Raw genomic sequence first — 15,633 nt, 5'->3', positions numbered from 1 at the left:
CTAATTGATGACAGCCCAAAAGTTCCAACCAGCAAAATCTTCTTGATGAAAAGCAACCTAAAGATAATTATAGTAACTGTAAAATTTAATAAGTACAACTTTAATTAATTAAATCTAATGGTTGCACAAGTCTATCATACTTGAGCATTAGCAGGGAGCAACTTTCCATTAGAGTCCCTTAAAGCGGCTTAGTTACCTATGGCAAATACCGGAGGATGACCTCTTACAAGAAGAGTTTCATCAGTCTCCACTTGCCCTCTAGCATTCAGTGGTAATATAGGGTATTGATCACAAGGTTCAAGCTGAGATACAAGTGGCTTGGGACCCACTATCCAGAACACAAAGTCTGCTTCCAATGTTTGACTCTCCATTCCTCTTTTTGCAATTTGTAGTTCCAAAATGAATAGATTTTGTCCCCCATTCTTTTAAAGCATTGGAATTGGCCACTTCCTTTATGCAGCTGACAAAGTAACCCAAGTATAACGGATTGTTCTAAGATGAAAGAACATGATAACAATAATAAAAATAAATTAAATTTAATAAAAAATTCATAAAAGTGTAGACAAAAAGAGCCATCTAAAACAACAACTTGAGAATTCATTGTTATCGAGAGTTGCAATAAACTTGTAGAACAAATCAAAGAAATCACATGTCAGATAACTTTAGATTGTTATGGAAAGCTTTCCTACTAATGACCAGGGTCATAGATCTAGTTTTGGACAATTGTGATTACATAATAGGGTATTCAAAATAAAATAATAAAATGTTGATTGCATATATCAATGCTTACCTTTAAAGCAACTTCTCTATTTCCAGGAGTCGCAAATGGACAAATAGTATCATCAACATTTATTGCTTGAACTATCCATTTATCTTTTAACCTCTCTGAGATTGTAGCGGCTAACTCAACTACATAGTAACCATAACCAACAATAGTGACACATATGGGCCTTCAATCATTACAAAATCGCTCTCTTCCCAAAAGTTTTAGCCTACTATTAGTTTTCAATAGCTATCAAAGTATGACATTTGAAAAATTAAAAAATTGTCACAACCCACAAACATGGACAAACAATTATATTAAACTAATGTTTACCTCTGCGCATGCTTTACGTGTGTAATTACCACAAGTGCATGGATCGTCAAGTAATATCTTGTGGGTAAGCACGAGGGTCATATTCTTCAGTGAACGGTGAGAGATTCCTATCACTTCCTTTTCACTTAATTAATAGCCAGACATCTATATTGGTTCTTAAATCTATTCCTACAAACTAATTAATAAAATGCAATTGAGGATCATGAATTGCAATTGGAAGGAGTTGGGTAATCATATGATGATTCCCTCAACAATTACTTGTGATATAATGTTAAGAGGTGACAATTTGATCTAGTGTTGGACAGAGAGAATTCAAGGGCCTACTGGTCCTAATCTCTTGGCAACCAGGTCTAAATCACTAGGAACATAAGATGGAATCTCTTCCACCCTAGTCTCCTCTATCCTCCTTAAGTTCAAGAACTCCACTAAAAGAGTTATTCAAAACCTAATCTCTTAGAACATGCATAGATCTAACTATGCATGGGTGTTCTAATGCGTGAAAATCTCTTCCTCACAACATCAACAAAATGACATTAAACAATCATGCAATGAATTCAAGAAAACTACCTATGAATAACAATAATCCACAAAAAAAAAATAGCAAACGAGTTCCTAAATTAACTCCCTCTAATAGGTCACCGATGGTTGAGGTTGAGAAGATCTCAAGATTTAAGAAAACATAGAATTTCTTCACGCGCTCTCAACTATCAATCCACGTTGAATCCTCCCTAAGAAACTCACTGAAATAATGATGAATCTTATCTCTAGCCATATAGGTCTCTAGAAATCCGGTCGCTTCTAATCAATTTTGGCAAAAGAATCCTCCTCGAATTGTAAAACCTAGGAGTATCTATAACCCAAGTCTGCCACGGCCTCACCACGCTCGATGTGAAGACCGTGGTGAGTAAATTTGGGCTGCAAGTCGAGTCCTGGCACGGTCTGGCTCATGTGTTGTGTGAATTGGCCATGAGTGTTATAATTCATAATGACCATTGTGGAGGCCATTGTAACTTATGTAATGTCTTCTGTGGCTCCACACTAGCACGGATGGGTCATTACAATGATGGAAGTGATCAATGACCATGGTAATAACTGACCACGGCCATTGTGAGTCATAATGGTGCTTTGATTTAGCAAGTTTATCTGTTTTACTTCAAAACGCCTCCATATTCACTTCTTTGGCCCTAAAATGAAATAAAAGCCCATGGTGAACTAAAAAAATGAAATTATGTACTAATTTGGTACTAAACAAGCAAAATCTCATACTAAATATAGTATAAATGATATCTAAAATATGCGTTTTCAAGCACTTATCAACCTCAAAAAGCAAAATAACTTCCATAACTAAGGAAACCCATGGAAATTTTGAATTATAAACATCAAGAGAACAAAAAATCATTCCAACATGCATGAAACACCTTGACATCCAGCATCTTGAATTGAGAAACAAAAATTGCAGAATGGAAAGAAGACATATGGAATTGAACTATATTTACCAAAAAAATAAAAAAATCCCTCTGTTACTTACACATGCATCCTTCAAAGTTGAGAATGGAATCGCATATTCAGCAGAATCTAGCACTATATTTAGCTTAGTTTCAGCTCCCAAAGTAAGAACCAACTTGGCTGCCTATATAAAGGGAAAGCAACTTCAGTAGGATATAATCAAGGGATAAAACATAGTAAAGCTGATAATATTAAAACTCAAATTGATAAGTGCTTATGTATAAGTAATACGAAGTATATTTTTCATACATTGAGCATCACTTTTATCAGTTTTTATAGCTCATTCTTGTGTATTTGTGTTCTTTTGTGCATTTAAGGTTGTGGAGACAAATTTGGAAGCAAAGAAGCAAACGTAGATCGTGGATGCGATTTTTGATGGAATTCTTGTATCGAATAAGGGTCAAGGCACAAGTTATGATCATAGACATGTGGGTGTGTACCAACCTCCTAAATGCTCAAGTGAATATATAAAGTGGAGGGGCACAAAGGCAGTCACACTCATGTGTTCCAACTTGTGTAACATTTCCAAGAGCTTCATCAATGTGGTTTAATTGAAGATGCGACACGATCTACCAAATGGATGTGTGCCCAATCATGCAGCCTAAATGAAAAAAATGAATTCGGGAGTATTTTGGTAAAGCACTGTAGCAGTTAGTATTTATAGAGCGTAGAAAAATGATGCCTGGAAATCCACGCGACCGTGTGAAAATTCCACAAGCCCGTGTGGATGCCCAATTTCAGCCCTATAAATACCACTTAGAGAGTTTTATTTGGGGATCGTCTTCCTATCTTTGGCCTATCTTTTGGGGAGAGTGCGGATAGGGTTTGGAAAGGCTTTTGCTGAGATTTAGGAGTGGTTCTACGGCATTCAACATCGATTTCTTTTGGAGGAGAGCTATTGGGGGAGCTTTCATCGGCATTGACTAGGCGAGGTGTACCCTAGGCTTGATAAGGGAATCCTTGGAGAAAACGAGGCCGCTCCTCAAGACCATCGACACAGACAAAAAGGGGGTTATCTCTATGGATTGGTTGCACTTACTTTTGACTTCACTGTTGATTTTGTATTGCTCCATGGAGAGCTAAACCTCTAGTGGGTGCTTGGACTTGTAAACCCTAATATGATTTTGTTTTATTAACTAACATTATGTTTCCTCTAATTGATATTTTAATTGAGTTTCAATCTTGTATGCTTATTTCTTTGATTTTCCCTTAGAGTGACACTAGGGTTGAGAATCTATCTAGGTAATCCTTTGAAGGGGTGATAACTTCATTAGGGTTAGACTTAGTGAGATTGAAGAGGGTTGAGACGGTGAGTCAAGAGGTAGCGGAATGCCCCTTTCCTTTCCGACGTGATTTATCCTACCTCCATGTTCTAAGAGTTCTTTACGGTCGCGATAGAGTGAAGTGCTAAGAGACAAACTCCACTGGGGCTTAGTTGCATGAGCAACAGAGTGAAGTATTGAAGTAATCCTTAGTGCTTGGGCTTAATCGTGATTAGCGATCTTTCACCTAAACCAAAGGCTTAGATCTATATTAGAGATTAGGGTTTATCACTTGGAATCCCTAGAGCTTCAAGTAGTCCTACACAGTGTGAGGCGTCAAGAGTATCCCTTTCCGCTGGGGCATAGTGTAAAGGACTAGTCACGGTTGACCTTGGGTTTGGGACTGTGTCTTTAGATCTCCACGATTTATTAAACTTCAATTAGGAGACATAATATTAGTCTTGCACTTGAAACAATAGTCTTAGGGTGAGTATTGTCCAAGTACCTCATTTTACCATTCATTACCTCTCTCTATTCTTCTTGCTTTCTCTTTTCTCTTTTACTTTTATTTGCATTGATATTTTGAAGCAACATCACAAATTGGTTTTCACTCTAGCTAGATAGCAATACTTTGTGCCTCTGACCAACTATTCCCTATGGATTCAACTACCCACTCATCGGAGTAATTTATTACTTCGACGACCCGTGCACTTGCAGTACACACACGCAAGAGGTGTGTCACAAATCTTTTAGCTCTATGGCTAAATAAATAAAACTACAACACAAATAACAATTCAATATATCAATACACCATTATTAATCACATGAATTTTAAAATATAGTGTGGTCAAATCTATTGTTTGGTTAGATGTAATTGAAGATGTTGTATTATAAGATTTTGTATTTGGTCAGAGAAATTTGTAAACATATAATAAAAAACTTGTTACATTACAAATATCTTAATGTCATTTTAATGATTTTAAGTATCGTATTAACTAATTTAACTATTAATTTTATTATTAAATTAGTTATTAAATTTATTAGTATATTTATTAATTTTTTTATTATATTTTGTAATTTTTGAATTTAAGGATTAACCCAACAAAAAGAGTATTTATGATTTTTTTATATATTTTTAGCATGTTATTTAAGATAAAAAGAAACCCAAATGTAGCAATGTTTCTTATCCATACATCACTCATGTTCCTAATTAAGAGGGACAGGAAAGATACTGTAATGTATGCATGTATGCATCACTTGTTCCTAACAAACATGTTTTCTATGCATGCAAGCCTATGTGCATAACTAAGGCAATGAAGTATGTAAACCACATGTGTCAATTATACACACAAATTATACCCGTTATATTCAATTATAATGCCACTTTCAAGATGAATAGATCTAGCAACAGATGATAAATCTCCTGTGCCATTATCCCCAAAATGTTCCAAGTGCTTTACTTTGTCTTTGATAAACTGTATGCTAATGTTTCTTATCAGGTTCACAATTGATGACACTATTTCCTAGGATCAACTTTTGTGATCCAATTGTATGCAGAAGAATATTACATAACATAGACAAGAGTAACATATTCCCATGTAACCAAATTCACTTATTCTGTAAAAATTCATACCCCCAAGGAAGCAATTCATATAGCACGGCTTGAAAACAAAATGATCAGATTAATCTACATGAAGCACTTGAAAGCATTTTAGTCAAGTTTGTATTGTATATATTATCCATAACCGATAAATACAATGAGTATGGCAAAATAACAAAGAACTTCTTCCATACAAGTGGTGTTAAAAACACCAGATCTTGAGACTGAACATCACAATTCACAAAGATTACCTTATAAGAACATTAGGTACTTGAACAAAATAAGGTCGTCCTATAATAAGATTGACAAAATGGTGAAGAAAGGAGCACAGAATGGGGATATAAGAAAGGGCAAATACATTTACTTACGACAAACAATACAATATCTGATGGTTGCCCGCAAGTGTACTAGACCGTCAAGTAATACCTCATACATAAACACAAGGATAGTATTCCTCAGGGTCAAAGATCTAGTATTACTCTGTTATCACCTATTTTCTAACCTAATGATCAACCATCAAACATTATATAGTTCTAATGGTAAACATCAAAACATGTGCATCAATAATATCTTTGTTAGAATTTTCTTTAACAATAAAAAGAAAGAACACATCCAAATGCCAGCAAGAACACATCCATGAAAATTTTTCAAAAGAAATTAAAAAAATAATGGAAAAGAATGAGATGATGGAACTTGGGCTAGTGATGGATGGTGAAACGGTGGTGGCTGGTGGGTAAGTGGAGAGAGAGAGTGAGTGGGAGTTGGAGAGTTGAGTGTGCTGATGAATAGTAACTGACAGGTGAACTTGAGAGTTGCGAAGGTGGAGGCGGAGCCGCGGAGGACCGTGGAGGCGGATGGGAAAGAGAGATCGTTAGGGTTAGCTTTTCTTTTTCTTTTCTTTTTTTTAAGTATAGTTAGGATTTTTTTTTTATTTAAAATTAAGTTACAGTTTGTTAATCTTAATGAAAGAAAAAGTATTTAAAAATTTTTAATATTATTGGAGGATAAAATTATAATTTCAATATAAATTAATATGTATATATATATATATAACTACTCGAATCAAGTAGTAAGTTACTCAAACTCGGCTCACTCCACTATGATCAAGTCGAGTTCGAGTATTTTCCGAATCGAGCCCGAGTAGCTTGCACATGTATCATTTATACCCCTAGATATAGCCATATAGGGTTGAGTTACCAATACTATATTTTCTAGCATGTTCATTGTATGGTGAGGTGGATATACGAATACAATCTAGCCTTCTTATATTGTAATTAAAATTTCTTAAACTTAAATGAAACAATTAAATGTTAATTGGAGTTTAAATCAAATGATTGTATATTTATGTTTGGATATATGTTCTTGTTATTTAGAAGTTATATAAGCTAAATTAAATTATTTATTGGAATTAGATATGGACAAATATCTTATCAAGAGGAAAACAATTGTGGAGGAACCATCTAGTATCAATACTAGTGACACTCAACCTCATGTAAAGAAAGTTTTGTTGAATTAAATATAAATGATCTTCCTTCGGATCTCGGATTATAAAAAAAATTGTTTGCGCAACCGAGTGGGAGATTCTTGCATGAATGACTGTTTGATTACGTATATAGAAAAAGAAATATTTTGTAGTATTGAGAATGAAAAAATCCTGCATCATTTTGAAACTATGAAAACACATAGAGAGCAATTGTAATATGTTACTTTCATATTACAAAAACTTTTGATGCACTTATATTTTATTGTATTTTTTTTATATTTAATATTAGTTCCCCCTTAAAGAAAAATCGTGGATCCATCTTTGGGTGTGGTATAATCACTAACAACTTCAAAATGGTGTGGTGTCTTCATTAAATAACTAACTAGCCTTAGATAATAGCCAATACAACTCAAATTTTAAATCTAAATATGACATATCTACTGCCTCAAAATGCATACACTGTGGAAGCTTCAAACAAACAAAAGAAACTTTCCTAACACTTTATATCATGATTGATGGGCTAAATTATAGGTAAGAAAAAAAATGATACTATCGATGGTAGGAAAGCAAACTTCAGCAACAGTAATATTAGATTGTATGACAATATAGAAGAAAATTATATCAAGGCAGTTATAATACCAACCCATCTTTATTTCCTAACATGACTTGTCAATATAATAAAGTTCAAAGTGAAAACTATGAGAGAGGAAAAGTTAAAAGTGTAGGTATTATTGAAAGAGTCTTTTTGTCCTCAATGGGCATGAAATTATGACATATAACTCTTATAGTCTAGAGCTACTGACCATATAATCCTTAGTCCAATAGAATTTTCCAACACTACTTTATGAAGAAACAAGTAATTGCTATTGCTAATAGGTTTCTTGCTATTAGTTCTAGAGGGGTAGTGGTGTGATAATTTTTCTCTCAACCTTACAAGTAATGAACTCACACACAATTAATCATGCAAGAGAAAGGAGACACACTAATTGGTCACCTAGTTTGGTACAACCTTGCCTATGTCTGGGGGGGCCGAACCTGAAGAAAACAATCCACTAATAGATGAAAAGGAAAGAAAAGTTACAACCTCACTCTCTCTCTCTCTCTCTCTCTCTCTCTCTCTCTCTCTCTCTCTCTCACACACACACACACACACACACAACAAAGAATTACCCTCTCTAGATTGCCCAATGCCCACTATCCTCAACCCACTCATTAGGGTCTCTCCCTTGTGGCTCATCCTAAATCTTAAAGCAGGGTATCTTATATGGATGTCCCTCCGTCCCAAAATAACTTCCATTTTTAGACTTCTTTGCGGCTTCCTAACTTGGACACTTTCCAAAGTTAGACGTTCCAGCTCCTGTTGTAACACGACTTGTAACACCTCCAACCCTCCCAGTTACTCCAGTTTGCATCTACGCAGTTCACTCCTCCCAAGCTCTTGCTACCAACAACTCGCATCCTTCCTCACGTCATATCAGCAGGTCCCTCTCCCAAGGGTCTCACCCATCTAGGCATGAATCCATCTCAATAAAGATGGTTTCCAAAGATCTCACAATCTTTTTTCCAAACTTGCTCCAAGTTTGGTCTTTACAAAATCTTCAAATTTGATCTTCATTCATCCAAGCTTGGGTTTTCAATCTTCTATCAAATCTTGCCATAGATATCTTGTATCCTTTGAATAGATTATGTCTTCAAATAGCTCTGTCCATAATTAGCTTTTGATCTTTTCTTCAAATTGCATTGCTAATTATGGCCTTGAGAATCATGTTTCCTACCCCTTGCCTTTCTTAGTTTGTGTCTTCAAATAGCTTCACACCAAACTAAGCTCCATGCAATCCTTGGTCTATAAGAGATGATCGTTGTACTTACCAATAATAGATTATTCCTCTCTTTAGAATGTCTCTCACATGGTCTTTAATAAATCTCTCATGAAAGAAGTTTACAAAAAATAGATTCAATCATCTTGGATCTTACTAAAGATAGATTAAATCATAACTAAGCTAAACCTATTCAAGAAAGATTCTTTCACCTTGATGCTCCTTGCCAACAATAGATGTGATTTTATTTAGCTTTACCTCTATATTTAGATTCTCTCCAAATCTGAACAAATCTTTAGTTGTATCAAAATATGGTCTTGATGAGATTTTGTCTTAAAGTGGTTGCTGATGTGCAATTCATATCATGTTTTCTTACCCTCAATTCATGCTTTTGCTTGCCTTTTGGCACATCCTTATATACATGCGGTGCTATTCTAGGTATGTTTGTTAATGATGCAGGAATTGAGGAGCCGAACCAATTAGGAGTGAATCTAGTTGTCAAACGAGAGAAAATAGAAGAAATGCTAAGTGTTCAAGCTCAGCATGGACAGAGCACAGTTGTGCTCTGTTCCCCAGAATCTCCCAGCCTTGTGCAGATCAAGAGAAGAAACTCACAAGGGAGTGGCACCAAGGTGAAAATGGTTGAAGCACGCTCGTGTCCCTCCTCCTGAAAGTCTGAGTCTGGAATTGTTCTCTACTCAATTGTGGAAACCAAGTTGAAGCACGATCGCATTTCCTTCCACTAGAAACCAGGCGATCAGTTAGCCGATTCACTCAAATCATTCCATGGAAACACGATTTGAGCACGATCGTGCTTAGACCGTGTCGAGCTCGAAGACAACCCTTTTTAACTCCAGATTCTAGGGTTTGCCCTTATCTTTGTTTGGGGATTCGACTCTCCACCGGGAGGACTTTGAAGTGGGCGAAGATCAAGCTTCACCACATATCCTAAGGGGATCAAGGAATAGTTGGAGGCACAAGAGAAGTGGAGTTAAGCATTTGGAGATCGGCGAGGAAGATCATCTTAAGGAGAAGGGAGTCATGTGTTCTTTCTTTAGTGCTTCATCTTTGTTTTCCTCCTTGTACCCATCCATGAGGGGCTAACCATCCACGGTGCCCCGATAAGTAAACTATGGTTTGACTACTTAATTTTTAATGATTACGGAGTTCTTTTGGTTTCTTGTGTTAAATCTTGTGCTTACATAACTTGTTGGTTTGAATTGCACAGCTGCTTAGGTAATCTAGTTATCTTGGCATAACTTGGTGTATTTGAGAACCATAGATGCAACATTACTTTAGAGCACACACTTGAACAACAGAATGTACCTGGCAAACATTAGAATCAAGTCAGCATGCTATAACTCATAGGAATCATCTCGGGGCATTATTTTTTTGTTGTTGAAAACACAATCCTAATCCCCCGATCACTCCCATCACTCACTCTTTCATTAGTAGTTATTTTTTCAATCTTATTACAATCTTTATTTAACTAAACATCAGAGAATAGATTAGTACTTTAAGTCCAGTCCCTGAGGTTCGACAACCCTACCCCTCATGGGGATACCATTTACTACTTATGTGTGACCCGTGTACTTGCGGAGAACACATCTAGTTTTTGGTACCGTTGCAGGGGACTAGCAACTTTTAGGAAAATTTGGATTCTGTTGATTTAGTTTGTTGATATTGTTTATATTTTGAATACTTGCAATTTTTCCCTGCCAATTTCTTGTTTTCATTCTTGCAACCTCTTGAGTTTTCACTAATTTATCTTCCGCATTGTTTGTCATGGAGGAACTTCTAGCCACACTGCGGAGTCACTTGTGCAAGCAAGGTTATCATGAAATGGATGCTAGTGGCCCTTGTGATATAAAAAGTTTGGCAAAACTTGTTTCTAATTTTTATGTGTAAACATCCCAGTTGGAAGAAGAAATGTGCATGGAAATGGGTTCCATCAATGATGACCAGTTGCAAGAGGCGAGAGTGACACAAGCAATGTCCATCTCAGCTGGTGTTACCAATGATGCTCATGAGGAAGGGAATATTAGTTGTGTAGCCCGTAAGGATGACACTGCAAGTCGGGTCACAATCGTTGATGATTTTTAGTGAAAACTACTGAACTGGAAGTCAAAAATACGGTTGATGTTCTCACTGATTCAATGCTTCCTGGTTCTCCAACACTAGAGCTCAAGGAGTTACTGACACATCTAGAATACGCATTCTTAGGGGTGTTCTCAGATACCATTCATTATTTCATCCAAGCTTGATGTAGAGTAGAACAAAAAATTGTTAGATCTGCTACCTAGTCATAGAGGGGCCATCGCTTGGAGCATTTTGGACATTAAAGAATTAATCCATCCTTCCACACGCACAAAATTCTAATGGAAGATAATATTCGACCCAAAGTTCAACCACAATGTAGATTGAATGCTAACATGATGGAGGTGGTAAAGAAGTAGGTGAAGTAACTCCTAGATGCCGGAATAATTTATCTAATCTCTAATAGCCCTTAGGTTAGTCCGGTTCAGTTTGTCCCAAAAAAAGAAGGAATGCCAGTTATCACCAATGAGAAAAATGAACTTATCCCCACTCGTACAGTCACTGGTTGGCGTGTGTGCATAGATTACAGAAAACTAAATGATGTGACTCGCAAAAACCATTTTCTGCTGCCATTCATTGATCAAATGCTAGAACAGTTATTTGGTCATAGTTTTTATTGTTTCATTAATGGAATGTCTGGATATCTACAAATCCCAGTTGCCCCAGAAGATCAAGAAAAAAACTACCTTCACAAACCCATATGGTACATTCGCATGTAGAAGGATGCCTTTTGGCCTATGCAATGCTCCAACAACTTTTCAATGATGCATGATGTCCATTTTTTATGAGTTTATCCAAGACTTCATGGAGGTGTTCAGGAATGACTTCTTGGTTTTCAGGGATTCATTTGATCTATGTTTGGTAAATCTAGGGTGAGTTTCCTCCAGGTGTGAAGAAACGAACCTAGAATTAAATTGGGCGAAGTGTCACTTCATGGTCACAGGGGTCACAAAATTTCCAGTGAGGGAATTGAAATTGATAAGGCCAAACTAGACACAATTGAAAATCATCCCCCACCCACTTCTATGAAATATGTTCGGAATTTTCTAGGTCATGTCATGTTTTACGGAAGATTTATTCAAGATTTTTCCAAAATCTCTAAACCTATGACAAAGTTGTTGGAAAAAGATTCACCTTTTGAATTCGATTAGAACTATCTCAGTGCCTTCTTGACTTTAAAGGAGAAGCTAGTCTGTGCACCAATTGTGAAAGCCCCAAATTAGGAGCGACCTTTTGAGCTTATATGTGATGCCAGTGACTGGGTAGTAGGTGCAGTATTAGGGTAGAGACATGATAAACAATTTTACCCTATTTACTATGCCAGCAAAACTTTGAATCTTGCCCAGGGGAATTACACCATAACAAAGAAAGAGCTTTTGGCAATTGTTTATGCCTTTGACAAATTCAGACCCTACCTTGTTCTTTCCAAGGTAATCGTGTACACTAATCACGTTGCGATCAAGTACCTCCTCTCGAAGACAGATGCCAAACCAAGACTGATTAGATGGGTTCTTCTCTTACAAGAATTTAATCTTGAAATTCAAGACAAGAAAGGATCAGAAAATGTGGTGGTTGCTCATTTGTCATGCTTGGTGCATACTGAAGAAGACAGCTTCAGACCCCAAATGATAAATGATGTTTATCCAAAGGAACACCTTTATTAGGTCTAGAAGGGATCTACCGAAGATAGTAGGTTCCCCTGGTTTGCTGACTTTGTGAATTATTTGGTGGGACAAATTATCCCTTCACAGCTTTCCTATTAGCAACGGAAGAAATTCTTATCTGATGTTAAACATTACTTCTAGGAGGACCTATTCTTGTACAAAGTCTGCACAGATTTGGTTGTGCGACGTTGTGTCTCGCATGCTGAGGGATGGAAGATCTTAGAGCACTGTCACTCAGGCACAATAGGGGGTCATTTCAGTGTGAATCGCACTGCCAAAAAGGTCTTAGAAGTAGGGTTCTTTTGGCCTTCACTTTTCAATGACGCTCAGAGATTTGTTACAACATGTGACCAATGCCAAAGATATGGGAACTTGTCCAAACTCGATGAAATGAGGCAAACTCTTATTCAGCAAAGCGAAGTTTTTGATGTTTGGGGCATTGATTTCATGAGTCCATTCCCGAACTCCAATGGGAAAAGATTTGTGTTGGTTGTAGTTGATTATGTGTCTAAATGGGTTGAAGCTCAGGCTCTTCCAACAAATGATGCATGGGTGGTCTTCAACTTTTTAAAGAAGTTATTTTCCTATTTCAGCACTCCGAGGACAATCATCAGTGATAGGGGTACTCATTTTTGTAACACTCAGTTTGAAAAGGTGATGAAGAAATATGGAGTAACCCATCATGTTACCATTGCTTATCACCCTCAAACCAATGGCCAAGTTGAAGTCACCAACTGGGAATTAAAGCACATTCTTGAGAAGACAGTTCATCACAACCAGGGCGATTGGTCATAATGATTGGATGATGCTCTCTGGGCTTACTGAACAGCATATAAGACATGAACTAGACATATTCCTTATCGTCTAGTCTATGGGAAGGCATGCCACCTCCCTGTAGAGCTTGAGCATCAAGCATATTGGGCAATCAAGCTATTGAATTTGGATACAAAGGATGCACAAAAAAAAGGAAATACCAGTTGAATGAACTAGTGGAGCATAGGCTGAATGCATATGAAAATGTGTTCATGTATAAGGAAAAAGTGAGAAGAATCCATGACACCCACCTCCGGAAGAAGAAACAATTTCAGGTTGGGGAGCAGGTTCTTCTCTTCAACTCTAGGCTAAAGCTTTTCCCTGGAAAACTCAAATTACATTGGTTGGGACCCTACACAATTACTCAAGCATTTCCCCACGGAGTAGTTGAAATTTCTCACCCCACGAAGGGAACATTCAAGGTCAATGGCCACAGACTGAAACATTACGCCATCAGAGAAGACATGCCTCAATTATTAAGCTGTGGTGCTTTATTACTGCATGAACCACCCGGTTAGGTAGGTATGTCAAGCTAGTGACGTTAAACAAGCGATTCTTGGGAGGTAACCCAAGTCGTAGTTTTCTTTTTCATTAATGTTCATTTCTTTCATTTTCGTTTTCTTTGTTTGTTTTCATTTTCTTTGTTTGTTTTTGTTTCTTGCTGTGGTTGTCTTTCACTACTCCTAAGCGTATTGGGGTGTTCTTGCCTTGTTTTGGTTTGCTAAGATTTCTCTGATCTCTTTTCATGGTTGCTCACCAACTTGCTTTTGAGAGGAACACCTTGTCCTAGGACTCTACAGGACTAGCATGGGCCAAGCACGAGCATGCCACAGGCCTCAACACAATGAGTATCACCTTACCACGCTCGTGCTCCCCTCCTCATTAGTTCCAGTCTTTTTCCTGAGATTTTTAGGGGGCAACCCGTGCTGAGCACACGATCGTACCTTCCTAGGGTCTATCCCTCCGATTTTTGTGCCTAGTGCACGGACGTGTTTTAGGCGTGTTCTGCCCGTCTATTCATTTTTCCCCCCACACGTGTGTCTTCCATTACTTTTAAGGATTATGTGGATGTTTGGAGTTAAATAGCACACACGTTGAGAGCAACAACATCACTCTCTATGTTCTGTAAAGCCCTTCAACCCCCTCTATCCTTTATTGTCTCAATTTTTGTTTTCCATGTCAATCATTTTTACATTGAGGACAATGTACCATTTAAATGTGGGGGAGGGTTGCATGCTTGTTTTGTTAGAGATGAGTGTTTAACCGATGATGATCTATGATTGATTACACTTTGAGCTTCTTAAACTTAGGGAAACACGTGTGTTAGTTAATTATTGAGATCCATATTGTAGTCTCACTCTTATTTCAAAGTCTTAAGTCTATCACTCAACCCTAATTGTAGGAGCCACATGAAAACTGCTTGCTCTGTTAAAAAAAAAAAAAGCAGAGTCGGATTCCCTATGGGATGCCCTACCAGTTCTTTGTAAATACTTTGTGATAAGATGGTAGAAAGAGCTATCACCCTATAAAAGTGAAAGCCACTCTTGAGTAGTCGAATTTTGAGCATTACAAGTGTACATTTGATGACCTACAGGGAGAGAAGGCTACCTCTAGAGTATATGAAACTACTACCCATTGTGAATAGTCAATTTTAGGTTTAATTTTGATAGGTTGAATCCTGAAAATTGTGGGGCACTCAATTTAGAGTTCGCACACACACAAGTTCTTTGAAGTAAGAGTGTAGCCATTTATTGAGTATTCTTGTTGTTTCTAACCCTTATTGCTTCCCCTTTGGTTAAGAAGTTCGCATTCTCCTGAGATCAGAGGTGATGCACTTATTATCTTTCCTTTCTTTGAGTGATGTGAGATTGCTTGAGGATAAGCAATGATTCAAGTTTGGGGGTATTTGATGAGTGCAATTCATATCATGTTTTCTTACCCTCATTTCATGCTTTTGCTTGCCTTTTGGTACATCCTTATATACATGCAGTGCTATTCTGAGTATGTTTGTTAATGATGCAGGAATTAAGGAGCTCAAATCAATTAGGAGTGAATCTAGTTGTCAAACGAGAGAAAATAGAAGAAATGCTAAGTATTCAAGCTCAGCACGGACAGAGCACAGTTGTGCTCTATCCCCCTGAATCTTCCAGCCTTGTGCGGATCAAGAGAAGAAACTCATAGGGGAGTGGAACTAAGGTGAACACGGTTAAACCACGTTCGTGTCCCTCCTCCTGAAAGTCTGAGTCTGGAATTGTTTTCTACTCAATTGTGGAAACATATGCCGGAGGCTCCTAG

General features: G+C 37.2%; 1 pseudogene; it reads right to left on the bottom strand.

Moving 5' to 3' along the window:
* Nucleotides 1-8,359, bottom strand: LOC120259987 (annotated as a pseudogene).
* Nucleotides 8,360-15,633: the final 7,274 nt, after the last annotated feature.

This window comes from Dioscorea cayenensis, chromosome 5 (assembly GCF_009730915.1).
Source record: "Dioscorea cayenensis subsp. rotundata cultivar TDr96_F1 chromosome 5, TDr96_F1_v2_PseudoChromosome.rev07_lg8_w22 25.fasta, whole genome shotgun sequence".
NCBI lineage: Eukaryota > Viridiplantae > Streptophyta > Magnoliopsida > Dioscoreales > Dioscoreaceae > Dioscorea > Dioscorea cayenensis.
The sequence above is the reverse complement of the archived record's forward strand: the minus strand, read 5'-3'. Positions and strand labels throughout refer to the sequence as shown.